Source organism: Pieris brassicae, chromosome 10 (assembly GCF_905147105.1).
Source record: "Pieris brassicae chromosome 10, ilPieBrab1.1, whole genome shotgun sequence".
Classification (NCBI taxonomy): Eukaryota; Metazoa; Arthropoda; class Insecta; order Lepidoptera; family Pieridae; genus Pieris; species Pieris brassicae.
Genome location: NC_059674.1, coordinates 17,224,307 through 17,247,127, shown reverse-complemented (window position 1 = coordinate 17,247,127; position 22,821 = coordinate 17,224,307). Strand labels below are relative to the sequence as shown.

The 22,821-nt window shown below is 32.3% G+C and overlaps 1 protein-coding gene across 1 annotated transcript in view; it reads left to right on the top strand.

Annotated features, from left to right (window-relative positions):
* LOC123715276 (protein prickle-like) overlaps positions 1 to 22,821 on the top strand; it is a 242,133-nt gene that overhangs the window by 33,082 nt on the left and 186,230 nt on the right. The gene's annotated exons all lie outside the window — the stretch shown is intronic.

The window sequence follows — 22,821 nt, the reverse complement described above, 5'->3', positions numbered from 1 at the left end:
GTTATTAAAAAAACGATTCACGCCTTTGAGTACAAATCAATATAAATAATTCTTCATTCATTCTACATGAAAATAAATTAATGTTACATTGTTTTACCTAACTAGCTATGTACTCGTACTGAAGTGATTGTTGTTGAGTTGAACTTGGATAAACTTTTCGTTCACGCAAGTTCGAACTATTATATTAGAAACAGTCTCGCTGATCGCGCTTTCTAAAAAGCTCTCTTACTATTGTTTATTTAATGGTATAGTACGGCTGATACTATAAGAAAAGGTTAAGATATAATCGAAAATATATAAAATTAGTTTTGCTATATGTCAAGAAGCCAAAACAGCAGGTGATTAAAACAACAGGTGTTAATGAAATTTATGTTATTTTATTTTGTATAATTTATAACACAAGCCTGTTGAAGATTTATACTTGTATATTTTGTTTAAATTATTATATGAATCAAGTTACTGGCGGCATGTCATAAATTACTAGGTACAAATTTCACAATATATTTATTAATATTTTACTAAAGATTAATATAATCATTTATTTGAACCCACACATAATAATCAAATATACAGTATTTACAATTTTTTATTAAACTTTAAAATTAATATAAAAAGTTTGGTCCCTGTGGCAGTGTACCTTTAACGCTGGCAAGATTTCCTCGCTGTTTTGCGATACTTATTTGTTGATAAGAGTATATTAATATTATATGATTTTTATATAAAATATGAAAAATATGTAATACAGTCAAAATCTGTTATAACGATATCGAAGGGATACTCCCTTATACTACTCATTTTTGGTCGTAAAATCCGATAGTCTTAATGTCCGATGACATTGTTATTAAGTACCTAATACATACCTTTACCGGCCCGGACCTTTTCTTTTAGTCAATATAACCAGTATGTTCTTCTAAATGATGTGGTCGTAAGCAGTTTTGACTGTAATAATATTATTGACGCAAGTCATGTAATATTATATACATATCACACTCGATAGGGTAAACAAAAATCTAACAGATAATAAAATTAATAACCTCATAAAATTCATTTAGTTTATCTTCACACATTCCAAAAATGGTTCGTCCCAAGAGTCCACTTACCTTATTACTAATTCCATGGACGTACTCAAATTAATATACATTTATTCATACTAAAAGCACCCTTAAACAGAGAGTTTTACGTATGAAGTCCGATCGTTTTCCCGTGTGCAATAAGGGTGGTGCGTCGGTATGTATTGCGAAGTTTTTTAATCCATAATGGCCGGCAGTTCCTGATAACGGTTTTGAGGCTATGATGAATGGGAGGAATTGTAAGCAAAATGTAGTGGAAAGGGCTTTGTATTAAAGAAAATTCATGTCATTTTCTTAAACTAATACAATGCTCAGAGGCGATAATAATTTGGAGAAACTGATCGTGGTTAGTAATACAGAAGACAAAAGAACACGTGGCCGTTCACCAACGTGAGGGTACTGATCAAGTGCTTTCACTTTCAGTCTTTACTTATTGTCCTCAAAACTGTACACTGTCATAAGAGAGGCGCTTGGCAGAAACCGATGCAAGCAGACAGTCCGCTCTAGATGCTTCGTTGCTGATCACGACGGTCAGACATGAGCTACCGATTAAAGAAAGAGGCAATGTCATGTCATATTAATGCCTCGACAACCTCTCCGATTTCGGAAATTTATTGTTCGTTTCAAAAATTCGATAAACATAACATAGTAGCTTGAAATGGATAACCATTTTTTGGAATGATTTTACGAATAAATCACGACTGTATCTTAAAGTTTTTTTTTAATCTAACTGTTGATGTAAGGTTCGCCTACATCTGAATTTTTTACTAAAATAAATATTGTATCATAAGTTTACTACCCTAAATTTTCCCCAACTAATTGTTTTCTTTCTCCGTTACCAGTTAGCTTGGATCAAAATGATTCTATTTGTACCAATCCATATAATTATTTAACAACTTTTTTATCGGCGTAAAAACATTATATTTATTACATAATTTAGTTACGATCTGTAAACCTTTCTTAATCAATAAAAAGAATAAACAAAATACACAAAATTTTGTGAAAGACTTTTCTCAAGCACAACTTAATACTAATATTATTAAAATAAACATGGGAATCAGTGTCGATGGCACCTTGTTGTATTTATTAGTCTGCGAGGTATCTCTTGCATAAATATGTTCTCATTAAAGTTAACATGTAAGAATTAATTTGTGGTATCTTAACGTTGTTTCTCACGAAGTAATCGATTTGGGGAATATTTTTGTCAATTAAGTAATAATATTATAAATTATATGATATTTTTACATGTCCCCCCGATGGGCTTCCGGCCAGCTTCGCCGACACTGTCCATATATTTTGGTACCAATTATGAGCAGCCTACAGTGACTATTAGTATGTCTTATATCTTATAATTATATATTTTTGGGGGTAAACGGAGCAGGCTCACATGGTGTTAAATGATGGACACTGATACTGCCAGAAGGCCATACAAATGCTAGACTACTAAAAAAGAAAAAATCTAACAAAATTTCTTAGAACTTATACTAACACAACTAATACTTATATAAAGAAATATTGACTAACCAGTTGTTGTATGGATTTATTTATAAAGCTTTAATAATATTAATAACCTCATTGAGTATAGCAAGTATATATACTTAAAGTGTCTTATGATATTTTTAAGGCGCAAGCAGAATGCTCACCTGAAATTTAGTAAAACTACTGGTCTAAACTAATCTATACACATGCAAGAAGGCTCGCGATTGCCTTCCAGCATTTATAAAACGGGAAATCAGCAATTTCTACATGATAAATGTATAATTAGATAACTGCTAATAGAACAATTGTCCAAAATTTCATTCTCTGGATCTGGTTCCACACCCCTGGATATGTTTTAATCTAATTTTAAGAGCTGTTTCGATTCTCAAATATACAAAATGTCGGCAACTGACTTGTGAGATATCTGGCACTTTCCTTGGGATACGGTATCTCTTACCAAATGGTGATGCTCTTGTCCTCTCCCTGTTTTATAAAAAAAGAATACTTACGTTTATTTTCTATGAGCATAATATTTAAATATCAAAATTTCCACTCCACACTTATAAGCATGCTAACGAGAAGGCTAATAGGGAGGTGCTTGTAATTAATAGCTACAGGACACGGACCAAACGGAACCCGTGACCCACCGCTGCGTGCTTTATAGCGACTCACCCGAGATATGTTTATTATCTGATTCTTATGTTATTAATTCACTGACCATTAATCGATATTCATTGCACGGAAAGCTTGCAGGGCTTTTATTTCTAGAGCTTTAGTATTATTTAAAATGTATGTGTCTATTTGGAATAGTTCTAATACAAAAAAAAAAATCAGTGGCAACAACCTTTTTAGGTCTGATTTCTGAATTTTGGGTAAGGCGAACCGGTTTCCTCGCGGTGTTTTCCTTCATCGAATAGATCGAATGTTCACATAGAAGGGAATGGACTTTCCATTGGTGTACAGCCGGGGATCGAACCTACGACCTAAGGGATGAAAGTCGCACGCTGAAGCCACTAGTCCAACTTGAATTTACACAGAATATTGGGTTCTGATTCATTGTATATACTTAATCTTAAAATATTCTATCAGAGTGATTCTCTCTAGCGATTACGTTCTCGAAGCGTGGTAGTTCAAAATCTAATTTTGAAAATCGACTGAAAATCTCCCTTCCTGCGAAATCCGTTGCAAGGCGTTTATGGATTTCTTATTCAAATCGCGCAAGATACAGGGATGAGGCACTGTTAATGGCTTAATCAACCCCCTCTAGCGACAATAGACGGCATTACAATATTGATGGCTTTGCATAATAGCTTAGAACAGGTAGGCTAATACGTGATCGACGTTAACAAATGCTGTTCTTTAAGGTTTTGTATTTTGAGAGGAAAAGTTTGTGAACTAAAGACTCACATATAACATTTTGTTTATATAACAGCCATCTTTAAATAGTTATATTTTATTTTAAGTAGCCAAAGGCAAGTCAATCTTAACAAATATTGAATATGTATTTTAGATTTGGTTAATCCATTTTTATCTTAATATCTCAGCTTATATCAATAATATTGATCGGAACCCCTTCACGAGTAAAGGCCACCTCCAGCTCTTCCCAAACACCTCAATCCATGGCTTTTTCTTCATTCGTTTCCTGATAACGTTTCTATCCACCATTTTTTTTTTCAGTCCTTCAATAGTCAAACACATAACACTTGTTTAAATAAAATGTCTTATAATCTTCACTTGTGTAATACTTGCGTAATCCAAAACCAAGCTAAAATACTCTGATTTTGTACGATAATGTAAACAATTATCATTAAAATCTTAGCAAAAAGTTATTTCATAATAAATCAATTTAGAGCTTGTTTGATTAGAAAACTAATATAAACTTCACATGTGCGATAAGTCAACATTACAATTATAAACACTACTCGAGCACACAGGACTTTTTTCCTGCAGTACATTAAGCCTTTACTTAGAGAGTTATTACAGTCCTCTATATATTAGCGGTAATGAAGGTTGCCCGTTACTTAGCTTCGAGACGTAAAAAGTTGCTGATCCATACACGACACCGCACCTACTGTTTATTTTCATATAAATTCCTTATAAGGCATTTTTACCTTATAATTGACTGATGTTAAGTATAAATGATTTTATCTCTTAATCTTTTTAGATTTATATGTTTATTTACCATCTGATTAAATATTCTGTGACATTTAATATTATAATTACTAGGCGTTATATAAAAATAAAAGTAAAAAATATTATTATTAACACTTCGTTACATTACTATATAAAAAAATGAACATAATTAAATCAAAAGCACAACTGGAAGCCTTATCGCTCTCGAGCCATAACTTCCAGGCAACTGCGAGTAAAGAAAAAAAAGTATTAAATTACATAAGATAGGCAAGAAGTGCAAAAATACATCTTATACACAGTTATTAAGACAAAACTAATTTTATGTTTTAATTCAGCAAACTTAAACCTTAATTAACGGAAAGTTGGGTACTTCGGCCACGTCAGCGCTACCACCTCCTTCAACTAATTATAATGGGTAAAAACAAGGCTAAACGGCGTGTTGGTACAAGGTAGAAATCATATTCGCAACGTTAGGGACTCTCCTGGTATTACAACTGCGGAAAAGTTGCTGCACAAGACAGGACACCCTGCATGAGACTGAAGCTCAACCTCAGTAAAAGAAGATGGAATCAGCAATTATGTACAACTTACTTTTGTATATGAATAGTGCATATAGGACAAAAAAGCTGATTTGTGTTTGATTTATTATTTTTGTTACTGAAAATGTGGGTAATAGATTGAAGGCTCAATGGTAATTTATTGCTCAGGAACAGGCTCTCTGTGCTCTGGCAGCAAGATAGCAACTGCATTTTTTTTAATTGGTAGTATGTCCTAGATAGTTCTTATACATATTTGATACATATCATAATTATAACATATATATTAACATTATAAAGCCTACGTTATAAAAAATTGGTTTATTAGTATTATTATTAAAGCTGTATTAAGTAATCCACAGCAAAAATTGGTTTATATTTATTTATATTAGTATTTATGTTGTGTTAGTAAAAGTTTTAACACTTGTTACATTTCTTTATTATTTGTTTGTGGTCTAGTTTTAGCATGGCCAAGTTTAGGGTAAAAGCCTCCTTCATATTTTTTCCATTTCTCTTTGTTTTGAGCAATATTCATTCAGTTCTTCCCCACTAGTTCTATAACGTCATCTGTCCATATTTTCTTTTGTCGTCTACATTACTTTTCAGTAGGTCTAGTCCATTTTGTTAATTCAAGTTTCCATATTTTATCCCGCGCTCTAGATAAATTTGGTTAACGCAAATCTTCTTCGATTCTTAACGATTATTTATAAATAAATGTGTTATTAACATATGAAACCTGTTCATTAAACTAATACACGCTAGATAAACAGAACATTCGGACCCTCGATCTAAAAACAGATTCAATTCACAATAAATTTAAATAAAAGCCTTGAGTAAATGGCCACCAAAATCTACGTGAAAAGCTCTTAAACTACCCCACATTGAACCACTTTAAACCTGACGAAACTCACGCTGTAAATTGAACTCTATACCTATTGTACAATGGTTTATTTTAATGTCCCAAAGAGTAAGTAAATCGTTTGGGTTGAAGCACGTTTTGGATTGTATACGATAACGGTCGTATCGTATCCGTGATCGTAACTACCTGTTATTGGTAACGCATGGACTTTGAAACCATTTTAGTTCGACGTTAAAGCTCAGCAGCTTTTTGTTATTGCGAGCTTAACCGCATTGGATACGACATTACTTTGTAAATTATCTTTCTTGTTAACAACTCCGGAAATGTATGGGTAACCATAGATGGTGCAGATTTATGTGTTTGGATGTGCTAAATGTGAGTGTTCGTTTCCTATACTTTCTTGTAATTTAATTCTTTATACTGGCTTCGTCTGAAATCACTGCCAACTCCCTAAAGTACTAAAGGGAATAATAAACATTAGGACCAACGATACACAACCTTTAAATGTGTCGCAAACAGTTTAGATTAGAACAAAATAATACATACAACGTTAAGTTAGTTTGCGTGTTGTTCCCACGACAATGTAACTGTGTGCTCCTATTCACCATGCCTCCTGCTGATGTCATGTGGATCACGGTGTGATGGTTGCAGGTCCTTACAAACGTTGTGTAATACAAAAAAAACTTGGCGATTAAAAAGAGTGGCGGAGACTTTATTGCCAGTTCTTCTCTTCCGTTCTACGCCCTTGATTTGAGAACTGAGACAGTACATGTAAAATTAGAAGCATTTAATGTATATTTCTTTTTTATTGACGTTCATATGTGTACATTGTGTGTATTTGAATAAATGATATTTGACTTTTAGTTTGAAGAAACCTGTTTTTTAATAAAATAATACTTTATATTCACAGTGAGTAGTTTTTTTGTATAATAATTTATTACATATAACTAGTATAATCAGCATAAATTCCTTAAATAGTGTTTAATTGTGAATTTGATAATGAAATTCATAGTACGATAGTCAAATGTTACAAGCCTTTTAAAAATAGAATCCTTCTAGAATGTTCTTTGTAAAAACCATATAATGTGACGCAGGTTAACTAATATTATAGTACCGTATAATCGTATCTTTAGACATAAAGCGGCCCAGACTCAAGTGTCACCAGACTCAGTAAACAGTGGGCAGGCGGGGCACATCAATTTATTGCTTAGCTGCGTTTACAAGAGCTCGAATTACGCTCTCAGATTTAGGCTATTTCACTGACAATGCACGGATTTACTGGCTTTTAACGGAAATGTTTTTATGGACGATTCTTAAGGCTCTTGAGAAAATATAGCCCGTATTAACTATGGAATGGCTTACGTGCAAAGTGTTCAGATATTATAATTGAAATAATTAAGTTATGAGTGTCAGGTTAGACTTAGCATGCCATTCTGAACTCTGTCGTTCGTTGTAATCTCGATTGTGTCTCGAATGTTCTATTGCATGTCCGCTAAACACTTGAGAAGAAAACTTATTTTTGACTTTTGACTTGTCTTAGACCTAAAAGTAGATCATTTAAAGTGGTAATGATCATATTTTCATATGTTTTATATGTATAGAATGCTTGCTTTTACATACAACATTTTATTTAGAACATGCTCATAAAGATCATATTTAATACGATCGACGTCATCATCGGTCTTTGATAATTCGCATATATTTTAAACCCTTCATCCCTTCCTAAAGCAGTTTCGTATAGGAAGTGTTTAGCATCTGAATAGCAAAGGGCTTATCTGTGTGATCAACTATACACTGTGCCTTTGCCACCTTCGACCTAAGTTATGGACATATTATTCAAATGCCTCATGGAGATTGCTTTAAGGTGTTATAGAACGTCTGTAACATTGGTGTGTAGATGTATAACAAAAAATACTTATGCGATTCAAATTTGGATACGTGCTAGTGTTATAAAAAATCTATATAAATTATTTTATTTATTCTACATTTCTTTTTTATATGGCTGATTATTCGGTTTTAGTATAATTTGACAGAATGATAAATCTGAACTAATTTCTTTGCAAATAAACGATCTATTATTATAACAAACTATTCAGATAATCTTTTGTTGTCAACGATTACTGTAAATCACTAGAATTATTTGTAAAATAAGTTGTATTTAAATGTTGTAGTATCTATAAGCTACGCTTTCAACATACAGTTTCCAATATATCAGTTTATTTTAGTACAGCGTTTGAAACTTGACGCGGAACTATATAACTATGTAGTGGATCATAGACAAGATGATTTGTGTTAGCAGTGATTGGCACCTGTTGACATCTGAATACATTCTACAACACGTTTGGGATTTCTTGTAGGACTTAATACAGGCTAAAGTTTCATTCGAAAATTGTACAAATAACTTTTTTCGCAGTTATGATACAACAATTACGTATTTATGAAAATATACTTGTGTTGAAACAAATTATGCAATTGGTCACAAAGAGCACACTTTGTTCTAGTTTGCATAAGTTCAAGAAATATGTAAACGAATTATCTGCGTAATTCGCTAAGGTTTTTGGGTTTTGGCTTGCTATGACAACAATTCTTATTTTCCAATTTACAGAAGAGGATGTGAGGAAATATCCTTGGACTTAGCAGTAACAATTTAGTTTTTTCTTTATAATATTAGGTTTAAATTGTCGTTTGTTTAAGGTTCAATTTCAGTTTTCTTTTTGTCTATTGATGTACTTATGTTTTCTGTTTCATATATTTTGTTTATCATTGTAATCTGTTTTGGCTTTGTGTATTGTCTACGTGTTTTTTTTAAATTATATTGATATGTGTTAGCTGTAAGATTACTAATAAATAAATAAATATGTGGTTAATTTAAATAGAATAGCGCCGTAATTACTATAGTTATACAGATAAAAATAAATTAAGAATCAGAACGCACTCAAAAGCTGTTTTTAAAGATTAATTGTAAAAAAAACACTCCCGTTATACTAATCATTCAAAAACAGGTTTTAGATTAATAAAACCAAACAGTTTATTCTTATTATCTACTAACTTATTTGAGCCGTGTTGGCCCAATACTTCAGCGACTTTGATCCCTGAGGTTGAAGGTTCGAGCCCCGCCAGTGCACCAATAGACTTTCTTTCTATATGCATTTAACATTCGCTCGAAGGGTGAAGAAAAACATGCTGAAACGGGGCTTGCCTTAGACCCAAGAAGTCAACGGCGTGTGGCATCCTGAAACAGCGATGATGATGATCATGATACAAAAACATAAATATGAGGCCCAGACCTAAAAAGGTCGTAGTGCCACTGATTTTTTTCAACTTATATTTATATAAAAATATTATAGTTGAAATGCTAGGATTTTTAGGTTACACGATAAAAGGTTCAAAGGTGTTAATCAGAAAATTTTGTGAATAAACCGGTTGACGCATAGCTGGACGGTTAAGTGTATAATCAATTAACGGTTAGGTTAACCGGTTCGTTTTAGTTCAGGCAGTTAAACCAGTTAGACACTACTGTGAAAATTATTGGGTGATTTTACGACGCTGTTAAAGATAGCATTTTGTTTAATATTCAATTACATTAATAATAATAAATCTTATAGTAAAAATATATGGGATGTCGATAAAAATAGAATAGAAGACGCAACTTGGACAAGAAAAGCTAATAATAGAAAATAATAGAAGTTGGAAAAGGTATATATGTGTCACGCGACACGCTGTTTACCAAAACCGGCACATTGATGTATAAGATTAATTTAGGTTATGTAACTTAAACAAATGTTTATAAATATAATATAGTCACTAATGAAGACTGTGTGTCCATAAATTCAGTTTTGCTCGTTAGGTTTTCTTATTGTTTAAGAGCATCTTAATAACTATATATTTTTCTAAACTAAAAAAATCTTTTTATCTTTTGAGTATAGAAAAATATTAAATTTAAACTTTGATATTATTATTGCTTAATCGACTTTTATAAATTTGTGGAAATCTTTTGGCGAATTGAGGTTAAGTTATTTCTAACCAGAATTGTGTACTTTGTGGTTTGACTAAGCCTATACGAATTAAATAATTATTTGGAGATCATATAGTATTATTGTATAGATAAAAAGTTTTTAAAAATATAAAAGTTACCCTGATTTTCTTATAATATCTTGGGATCAGTCAAGCAGAAGCACGCAATTTCCCGCTCCACTCGAAGGCTGTACGTCAGTTGGCTTTATGCCGCCCTAGTATTCGGTGGGGTTTTCACGTCCGCCCGCCCTAACTTGCGATCCATACGTGAAATGTAACGCAATAAGCTTTTGTATAAATAAAATTGAAACTGTGTTGTATTTTTGATGAATGGTATATTAAACTAAGGTGTCTGTGATATTTAACACTGTTCCGTGGTCTTCAATAAAATTTGTGTAATTTGACAAAAGGTAAATATTCATTTGGTAAACAATAAATTTCGCAGAAGTATCTTCAATGCTTATTTCATAGGCAAGTAGGTGAACAGCTAATTCTAATAGTAAAAAAAGTAATAGATCAATTGTTTTTTTTATAACTCGATATATTTCTTTAAGAATACTTTTAGGTCAGTAGCTACTTGTGTAAGAGAATGAACTTTAACATCGGACGTCGAGGCAGAATACGCAATTCCATCTGTATCACCTCGACGTCCGTCGTTCCACAACTGAGCGTTTTTTTAAATATTGCGGTTAGAAGTGAAAAATTTCCGAACCAATTCGACTTAGGGTCCTTAAGAAAGTGCCAATTCTTAAAAGGCCGGCAACGCACTCGCGGGCACGCTGGCATTGAGAGCGTCTATGTGCGGCGGTATCGCTAAACATCAGATGAGCCTCCTGTTATATCAAATATAAAATAACAAATAGTTCGTTCCACATACTGATTCGATTATAAAGCAACTTATGACATGACGTTATTTTGCACAATTTTAAAAACTATTAATTTAACACATTCATGCCTATTTATCTATAGATATTATCATTGTTATAAATGACTTCATGTGAATCCTGTTCAAAGCCGCAAATTTTATCTGAGTAACGAAGCAAAGTGCATTAAAATTATCAATTGAAGTCGAAATGTTGTTGCTGTATCTGATACATCTTTTAACTGTTTTATTTAACTCTTTTGAGTAGTCAACTATTGGTTGCACTTTAGGTTCTAAGGATGTACTTTTGGATTAATTTAAATAAATAAAAAAATAAAACTCAAAAGCTCGTCTACATAACCTAGGCATAAAACATGAAATGCGGTGATAACCGGAGTGGTCCTTTAGTTGGAATATTTTTGATTCTAAACAAAAATGGTGGTTGATTTGACATTTAGTTTTTGAGAAATTTGTTGAAACAAATGCTCTTACGTAATTTAGCACAAATGAAAAAAATTTAAAAAGATTATATTCACATACAATATCTATATACATACAGGTGAAACTTATAACCCTCAATTTTTTAAGTTTTAGTTTAAGAAACCATGTAACTGTTTAACCGTGTCATAAACTTCTAAGACTGACTCTTGTGACGCTACCACGGGCGGTGATAAATTTAAAATAAGATATTGACAATTGTTCCATGTGCCTCGTACGAACCTGCATAGCTCGCCAATGTTTCGAGCTTTACCAATGACACTCATTGTGAGGGTATTGATATTTTTCAAAGAGGATATAGCAAATTTTCAGAGGCGGGAAGAATTTGACTTTGATTAGCAATAACAATCTAATTTTTTCTTTGAAATATTAAGTATTTATTGTGGTCTGTTTAATGTAAAATTTCAGTTTTCTTTCTATTTTTGTCTATTAATGTATTACTTATGTTTTCAGTTTCATATTGTTTATTTATGTATCTGTTTTGTCTTTGTATATTATCTAAGTGTTTTGTTTTATATGGATATGTGTTAGCTGTAGGATTACTAATAAATAAATAAGATAAACGTCGTCCCTGTTCTATAAAAAAACAATTGCTAGCTTTTGCCAGCCCTATACTGTGCTGATAACAGTTGACAAGACAAAGTGCGGGATTGCGCGCCAATTAATTGTGAATGTTGAGGTGATAGCACGCTCGCACAAACACTTTCTGTTTGCACCACTCAAGACTATTTTCATTGTATTTCTTGTAATTTTAAAGTAACATCCATTACATTAGTGACAGTACTAATATTCTTGTAATTCATATAATAACTTACGAAAGTTTTTTGAAGTGAAAGTTGCGTTGGCGTTGGAAAAAAAATTTTTTTTTTAACTTTACTCAACCAATTTCTGTAAATGTGTTGAATTTAGTAGATCATTTTAAAAAATTGAGGTCATAAAGAAGTTTCACTTCTTACGTGTGTACACTAGTACACGCACACATTTTTTCTTTTCACGGTAACTCAATATTGATTTAAGAATTTTTCGGTTTATTAGGTGCATATAGATGCACGATTTAAGGACCTTTTTGCACAACAGGCTGTACCAATTTATAAAACGCCGGCAACGCACTCGCGACCCCTCTGGTATGGACACTGTCTGTTGGCCTGGCAATCTGTCCTTTTTCTATAAGATTAATTTATAAATTAAGTTAATACTTAATGATACTCTAAAAATGCCCGTCAAACAATGAATACCTTTTATTTTAAATTTCGTCTCAATCTGCTGAAATAATGGAACTCAGTTCTAGTTCAGAACTAGTTAAATGCGGATACTTCTCTTAAAAACCTCTTACACATTTCACTTTTCATATTAACGTTATCCCATACATTTGTTAATAACGTACTTACCATTAAAAGCCTAGCGGTTAAGTGATTCTTAACCGTAAAGTTGCGCGTTCGTTTCGGGTCAAGAAAAGAGCGTACATATTGAAAGGCCCTTGTGAATGTTAGTGTGCATGGGCGGCGGTATCACTTAGCGTCAGGTGAGCCCCTTGCCCGTTTGCCTCCTATTACATAAAAAAAATATCAATACATTTTTATATACGCAATAATTACTTTGTAGAAAAAGAAATAATAGTTATAAATATTTGGAAATGGATAAAAGGATTGTATATAAATGGACTTAATAATATTAATAATTGTATTTATTCAACAATTCATTACATTTATAGAAAAACAACTAACATAACACATTAAAATTATAAGCCATGCAACGGGCGTCCTTATCGCTAACACGCGATCTTTTCCAGGCAACCCTAGTAAGTAAACAAACTAAATAAAAATGAATATGATGGGTAAATTCAATAAAATAAACTAAAAATCTATCTCACGGCTTTAAGAAATGCGATGCAATACAAAAGAATAAGAGGTACAATAATTACAATTAAAAATATTATTATTAAAAATCAAGTGTCTTAGAGATCTACTTGTCTATATATAAATAGCGAAATCTAAGGCCATGCAATACTGTATTATATTATTACTACTTAGAAACAGTTTAATATAACTGTACGTCGCAGGTGTGATGTTTTCTAAGTAAGTATTTACTAACTCTAGTTTCCTTAAATATTATTGCGATAGTGTTTGAAACTTCATTTAAATAATAGTTTTCGTCGACATTCGTTACTATCGTCATAAACATGTACGTGATAAACAGTACCTTGCAACTTAAACGTAAAGTGAATTTACATTTGATAAAGGTTTTTTTAGGGCAGGAGGCTTATCTGTTAACTACACTCATTCCAAGAAGGCTCGCAAGTGCGTTGCCGGCCTTTTAAGAATTGGTGTGATCTTTTCTTGAGTCGAATTGGTTCGGCAATTTTTCAGTGGGCAGCTGGTTCCACATACTGGTGGTGCGCGGAAAAAGCTGCTTTAACGAACGCTCAGTTGTGGACAGTTGTGTATCATATGTAGTTATTTAATTATTAATCCCTGCATACATTAACAAATCAATGTTTTTAGTACGTTTAGTAAGATTATAACTTAAACTTACTTATTTATGAGTTATTAACAACATGCATCTTAAAATTAACCAAAAACTTAATATATTTGAAGACAAGAAAAATTGAAATAATTTGAATTAGTGAATTACGTGAAATAATTATAGAAAAAATATTCAGAGTTTGTTACTTCATAAACGGACTCTGGAGGAGGCATTTAACCGTGAAGGGGTTTCGATCGATGGTACTGAAGGTAGCTAGGATATAGGATGTATATCCTATATAATACTACTAATAACAAGAAAAAAAATGTAAAAAATCTAAGTTGTATTTTTTTGTAATGATTGAAAATAAAATAAATAAATAAATTATTATACCATTCAAAATTCTTCACACAATAGTTTTAATCTAATTTAATAAATAATAGGCCAAAACTCGCGTCATCCACAGACTAACAAATCTCAACATTACAATGAATAAAGCGTCAGTTTTGACACAAAACAGATAATAAAACAAATATTTAACAATAAATTATGTAAATTTACAAGTACGGATCGGCTTTTTAAGATTATTTTACCTTAAACACCAAAATTATTTTATAAATAAGATGTGGTTTCTGTAAAATAAAACTTTATTTTTTTAGATTCTAGTTGCTTAACCGATTTAAAGCTCGACGCTAATGTTGAAAGCAAGTTTTCGTATTCAGCGCTCGGCTTAAAGCTTGATGGAGGTCTTCAATTGACAACTCATCACTTTGAACTTAACAAAATGACTCAGCTGAAAATGTAATTGCTTCTTACATTTTACCCGTGATAGAGTAAAGGTACTCGGTACTAGAAATCGTAAGCTTATTTTGTTATAACGAAACAAAATACCATAATTTTTATAGCACCTGAACGGTGTAATGCTGTCAGAGAAGCAATGATACTTTTTTTTTCGTCAGGAAATGCTTTTACGCATATCCCTACGGTATTTTACAACAGCAGGGATTATGTGGGACTCAGACTTAATAAACCCTACCCACTAAAACCTGACGGATGACTTCAGCTCGCCAAAGGGCGACGGCAGGTAACAGCTGAGCCCTATCCTTACCCCCGCCAAACGCGAATGCCACAATGCCACATGACTCCTCTCACACACAAATCTTCCAAATCTTAACTTAGGGCAGACGTGCGAAAACACGGCGTCGCTGCCCCGGTCGTCGTTTCCTTACTGGCGGAGCATCTGAATCATTTTCACGCTGACGCTCCGCATTCTCTTTCTGACTCATGACGGCCTCACAAAAAGCCTTGAAGGCATTCCAAGGACCGTCATTGTCAGCTTCCACCATTCTTTGAATAATTAGTGGAAGCGACAGATTGCCATCAATGCTATCAGCAAGCACCGAGCGTAAGTAGTCCCAAGCCGGACACTCCTCCACTGTATGCCTCACCGTATCATCTATACAGTCACAATGATGACAAGCGGGTGTCGCTTCTCTTCCAACGATTCGATGCAGATAACTTCCGAAGCATCCATGGCCAGAGAGAACCTGCACGAGCTGATAGGAAAGCGATCCCCACCGTCGGTTCACCCAGTGTTTCAAAAAGGGACGAATAAGATCAACGGTATGTAAACCAAACCGACATTCACTTAACTCTTCCCTCCATTCTTGCAAAATTAAGCGGCGATACTCCTCCTTCCACACCTTGACTACCTCCGGAGGTGGGTCAAAACCACCACTCCTGGCTTCAGCTCTTCTCCAAAAAATGTCTACTACTGCTTTAATATTAAATTATTCGATAAAATGTAAAGAATACTATGGTTTTGGTTCGCAAGATGATTAAATAACATACGCTATACATATATTTAAAAAAAATCTTTGTGAGTTACGTAGATATATAATATATTATTTGTCAAGTTGTGGACATCGGACAACGCGACGTCCGTCATGCCACTACGGAGCGCTTATTAAGGCAGTTTTTGCCGTGCCCAATTATCTGGAACCAGCTTCCCTCTGAAGTATTTCCGTACCAATTCTTAAAAGACCGGTGAGCCTTCTGCCAATGTTGGTATCTATGGGCAGCGGTATCAGTTGACATTAGGTGCCTTTTGCCTCTGTTATATAAAAAAAAGTTTCTTAATTTCAGAAAGGCACTCAAAACAAGCTATCTAATCGCGTTAATATCCGTTAAGACAGTTTTATTACAAGACGAGAAAATCTACAAAATATGACCAATTCTTTTAAGTTCCATATAACTTCCACTATTTTCCTGTACTATGATGTTACTCAGCGAATTCTTGCACCAATTTCCGTGAGCATTCCGTATGCAAACTGTGTGGGTATTGTATACTCGTGTGGGTCTTAGGGACCCTGATATTCTATTAAGATAGCGTCCCTTCCGAATTTTATTGTGACCTCAAGGCACTAGCTGACATATTTTCCGCGCTTCAATCTAGTTTACGTCGTCATAAAATGTCAAAGATTTTTGGGAGCAATGACATTTTGACTTGTAAATTACTATATATTTTCTTTGTTTTATTTAATAGATTTAAACCAGAATTAAATTAATTATGTACAAGTTTGTTTCATCTGGAAAGTTATTTGTTGTTTTGTAAGGCCTAGAGGAACTTATAGGAATTATTAAAAAACAGAAATTAGCAAATTTGAAACTTACACTCATAGCTCATATTAACAATTATCTTAACCATAAAATGTTAGATAATATTTTTTTTTATGCAAAATCTAATTCTATCAAATATTCAATGCCACGCTTGAACAGAGTCTTTCAACATTTCATTGATTCGCAAGAATTTGTAAGGAAGATACCAAAGTTTTGTCTAGTATCATGTACCAGTAAAATTGCACACACCCTAAAAATATCGCAGTATTACAAACTGTCAACATTTAATCATAAGTAACACACACGTTTTAACGCAATTCCTAAGTATTTAACTAAAGATATTATAATATACGTATTTTATAATACCCTTCTCGTGCAGTGATAGAAAAGCCGTTTCAATCCACGGATCTTCATAAATTACTTTGTTTATAGTGTAGAGTTACACAACATGAGTTTTGTACGTGTTTTATTCATTCTAACGATGTATACATAAAAATAAATCAATTTTATGTTCGAATGAATCCCTTATAAATGCGTAAACACTAAATGTTCTATCAGATGATATAAATATATGATAGAATGCTTTATTTTAAATCAATTACCTTGTTTTTAGAAAGAATCTGGTTAGTATACACATAGTTAGGTCATATGAATTATATGCATATAGCAACTACGAACGGTACCAATGTCGTGACAGAGCGTCATGACTGGTCCAAGCATGCAGCTGTGTTGAATGAAATATTATCGCGTAAATAATTTACTGAGAGAACTGTGTCAGTGAATAGCGTGAAAAAGTTATTAGTTCTAAGAACTTGAACCTGTATTTATTTTTGTAAGTTATTTATGATGTTTGTAAAATTATGTTAAACTGTATTCTATCATTTTTAAATTTATATTGGCGTAAAATAATATAAATAAACATGACTGCTACGTAAAACGTAACTTGAAAAAGTATATATACATATATGCGTATATTAATTAGCCTGTTGTTTTGAGGAGTTGATCTAGTGGCTTCAGCGTGCGACACTCATCCCTGAGGTCGTAGGTTCGATCCCCGGCTGTAGATAATTATACTTTCTTTCTATGCGCACATTTAACATTCGCTCGAACAGTGAAGGAAAACATCGTGAGGTAACCAGCTTGCCTTAGAACCAAAAAAAAAGTAATAATGTGTGTGTGTACTAGTGTACACACGTGAGAAGTGAAACTTCTTTATGACCTCATTTTTCAAAAAATGATCTACTATATGCAACTTTACAGAAATTGATTAAATAAAATAAAATTAGATAAAGTTTAACAAAATGTTTATTATCATAGACATGAATACAAATAATATATTTATTTCATTTTCTTACTACTAAGATTATTACAGAATTTCATTTTAATAGATTTATTACTATCATTTTTATCGTTATTATATATTTTTGTTATTAACGGCTTCGAATCACTTCGAATGCACCGTGGTAGGGACAAGAAAAAGATGGCACGTAACGGAAAAAAGGTGACACGTAACCCAAAAATGTGACGGTATTTTCTTTTCCAACGCCGATAAACAAGTTTCACTTCAAAAAGTCGACGGCGTGTGTCAGGCACAAGAGGCTGCTAATAGATTGACTTACCCACAGCCTATTAGATTGACAAACGATCATGAAACAGATACGGAAATCTGAGACCCTGACCTTAAGTTTGTAGCGCCGCTGATTTATTTATTTGTTTTAAGCAATACATATTATTTTCGTTACTTCCAAAGATTAACATCCTACAAATTGTCATGTTGTATACACGTATAATATTTGACTTCTAATCATAATCGATATAAGGATCCAAATTTTAAATTCTTATAATTATAATTTTATTATTGTCTGCATCCAGTGTCGTCGTCTGATAAAGACTTTTAATGTAACAATATTATTCATGTACACATTTTTGTCCGCAGGTGAGTGCCGAGCAATTAATAAAAGACCCTTAAAAATGCGGGAACACGTACTGGTGACTGGTAAGCATTCAATTACGTTGGACCTATGAACCATTTATTCATAGATAGATAAACGTTTACGTTCTGTCTGCTTAGAAATAAACCCAATAGAATAATTATTGGTCGGTAATTTTACTGGTGCAACACGCAAACTCGTAGTATTAAGATTAATCAAAGTAGAAAACAATTAATACATAAGGCGAATGAAAAAGACTTAAACTAAATGTGTAAACTAAAGAAAAATCATGTTCAAAAGTTCAGTGGCGTCCTTTGATTTTTCCCTTATTTCTCTTAATTTTATCACATTTTCGCTTTAGTTTTATTTTGTTTATTAGTTATGTTTTTATATTTGTTCTTTCCGCAATGGAAGGCTAGTTACCACAGAACTTCTATAGTCCTATTATAGTCCTCTCTACAAAGATGGTCAATACCTGTGACATGTAAAATGCTATAAAATGCTGAAAAAGAATTATATTATAATAATTAAATTTAATTATTTCTAGAATATAATTATTAAAACACACTCTTCATAGGATACTTTCGTCAAGTAAAACACAAAGGGCTTAAGATAAGGCACGTTCGGAGCAAAGCCTTCTTTTTTAGACGTGATTTATCAGCAAGGTTATCAGTAAGGTTTTTTCGTTGAAATCTAATTAATAAGAATAATCGTTAAAGAAATTTTTTCAATGAATTTTGTTAATAACGCCCAATAGATTTAGATGTACCTTTATCAAAGATAAACCACATAGTCATAGAGACAGAGAGTCATAAAAATTTTCTACTATATTTTTCTTTTATTTTTTTTCTACTAATTCTTGCATATATTAACTGTCCCGTAATATTGATATGTTGATTGGAAGTTGCTTTTTGTAATACTTGTTAATCATGACTGAAAACAAAATTAACGCTAGCAAATTTAAAATTAATATAACATGGTTCATAGTTTCTCGCACAACACTTTTGTTCTAAATTTTGTTTAAAATCAATTTGTCATGTCATGCAATTTTTTTTTACATTCAACTGTCAATACTTTCACTATTAATACAATCTGTCTATTTATTTTCTACAATATATTTGTTTCTAACTTCGGATATACCGCAAAACAGCCGAAACTTGCATATTTATTGTTTACAATTCCCACCGTGAGGGGGCAAACATAAACATAGGGTCAGGTTGATTACTTACATTACAATTTTATTGTGTTCGTTTCAATGCGTTTTGTAGTGATAGTTTTGCGTCACATCTGAACTTAGTCAATTTGTACTTTAATTATTTATATATTAGAGCCGGTATTTTTAGCTTTTGTCAATTATTTTAGCTTAATAATAGACGCGAATATATATTTGTTAGATATTTTTGCAGCCCAGTTCAATATGGTGCTGAGAAAATGCCAAAAAATAAGCCTCTTTACTTGCATTTTTGAGTCTGTTATTGGGTACACCAAATGAAAATTTGTTAATATAAATAGGTATTCTTTTTCCAATTAATCATTTGAGTGCTAGTTATAGTAGGGGTTTTCACATCATCTTCCATCCATCTAAATAATTTCTAGACTGAAATTGTTTAGATGGGGTTGATTTATACTTTATAGCTTTAATGATTTAAAAAGTCCTCGATACAAATAATATACTAGACAAGGTCAGCTCCACCCCTCTGTTGTCCTAACGTAGCGGGCGCGTAGCCCGTAGCTGTAGTAACTCGTAGCCCGACGATGAATGAACGAGGGGCTTCGCCGATTCGGACACACGGCGGGGTGAGTTGTAGTGTGTTTCAACGGTTTTAGTACTTGGAATAAACAAAATTTTGAAGCGAAATAAATTCCAGCCATTGATAAATATATGAAATAGAAATATATAAAAAATAATAATTATACAGTATTTTAAAAGCTAAAGAAATTTTGCCTTCTCTTCTCTTCGTTCTTTCGTTCTCTACGTTCAATAAAAAACATGAATATTTTACCAAAAATATATAGACGATAATTCTTATTATTAAATTAAAAAACATTACAAAAAGAAAACAACATAAACATACTAATTAGAATCATAGTTGTTTAATTAAAAACTTTTAGTTAAATATATAACCGAGTTATAAAACCTACAGTTTTATCTTACGAAACTCATTAAACCAGTTTTAAAATATCAAGATCATTAAATCGTAGTATTACGATCACCCCGAGTGCACGCGGCAAGGTTAGGTTAGTTCGAAACGTGCCCGCCGAGACGCGCCACCTACTTTGTCGCTCAAAATGCGAATCAAAAGTGAAATTTGTATCAAAACTGTGTAATAAGTGAGAGTGTTTCATGCTTAATTATCCAGTACTACAATAATTTATAAAATATTTATTCAATTTAAATAATATACGTAAATAATAAATCAAATGGAATCGTAAAAGTTATATCTCGTATTACGTTGTGATAAGAGTGATAATTGCGTAGTGATTTGACAGATGTGGCAGATACAAAGGTGTTTACAAACAGCATGGCATCGATTTCACATAAACTGCCCCGACTTGACTATCAGAGGCCAGACTGTATATGGCTTGTATGTATTATGACCGTCTGTAACGATGAAATCTTATTTTATTATGTATATAATGTATGTAAAATATATATAGGCATTTATTTGTGTCCTAAGCAAAGGTCCACAGTGACAAGTCCATATAGTGACAAGGATGTCACTATATATTCAGACAAAGCACGATTTCTACAAGAGTCACGTAGTCTAATATTCATTAATTTGTACTATCATTTTTTAAACATTAACTCATTTAAAAAAAACTAAATCAACTTAACAAGGTTGTCTCTTTCCAACACAACGTGAATACATATTGACAGAAAAAGAAGACAAGTATATAGGAGTCGAAACTGTGAAGACATAGGTATCTAATAAATACTGAAAACTGCATATATCTTGTATTAGTCTGCGCCTGTATTGGAATTTACTATGAGTCACACTGCGGTGCTGCGAGTTTTCTATTAGGCGTTAATTTATTGCCAAAGTAAAATAAACCATATTGTTAGGGAATAAAATGTATTTTTACAATAAACTCTTATCCAAGCAACAGTTAGCTGGGATTTCCCTTATATTATATATATATCAATTTTCGTGTAAAAATTAACAAAAAATACTATATTTGATTCCTAATTCATATTAAATTTACAAGTATTATACAAATCGTCTTAATGTGTTTTAAAGATTCAATAAGTTTGGTTACATATATATATATACATATAATATATAAGAATAAAATTTCAGTGCATTATCAGTAAACATATGCAAATGAACATTTTTAATTGTATCTCGACGAAACGGCTGAGCTCACTCCATTAGGGTGCGCACCCTTTCCCTTATTATCAATAAAACATCAACTTTATGTACTTGTGATAGAGTTTAATTTTAATTGAATATTGTTTGTTTTGGACAAAGTGGGAGTAATGTGTTTTGGCGCTGGGTTGAAAGTTTTTCGCTTTCTACTAAAATGTGTATGGAGATTTTTCATACTATATATTATCCTGTTTATAGTATATGTCTTATATTTGCATACGCCACTTATATATTTTTTGAAAAATTTAACGAATTTACATTATAAATTAAGCGTTTATATATAGCGTGTATATGATAATTAATTTCATGTGATTGTAAAGAATATTGAATCAAATGACTAAAATAAGAAGAATTATTATTATGAAACTGCTAAGCGAAATATTGATCTTGAGTTAATCTATAGAATTTAATCAAATCATTACCTATAGTAATCTCTGAAGTTTAGGTAATCCTCAGAGTGCGTTGTCTGTGATAAATCGCACGAGGGCGCTCCCTACCAATACTCTGATTGCTCGCTAATACCTTTGAGGTATAAAAAAGTATTATGTAACGTATTATCAACAATTTATTTATTTAACACATATTTGAACAGTACAAGACACATTAAAAAAACAAAGTCGGTCTGTGATCTCTGTCATAGCTGTGTGAGTGTTGCGTATTTAAACAACACAAGAATGTATTTTGAACACTACAATAACATTAAAAAACAATTAGGCTTTTACAGGCGACCCGCTTTCCTGAAACAAAGATTTAAGATATTTCTAAATGCTATCCAATCTTCTAAATCTATGCCAATACTAGAAAATGGTTTTAGAAAAGTATTTAACTGAAAGGGATTGAAATCATTTACGATTATACATATTTATACGATGATATTTTTCATTGACTTAATTAATACGCCTATATTATCAGTAAAAATAAGGAAAAACTTACACACCTACTCTAAAGCTTTCTCTGTTAAACGAAGGGTGTTTGAGTCGTGGAGTGCA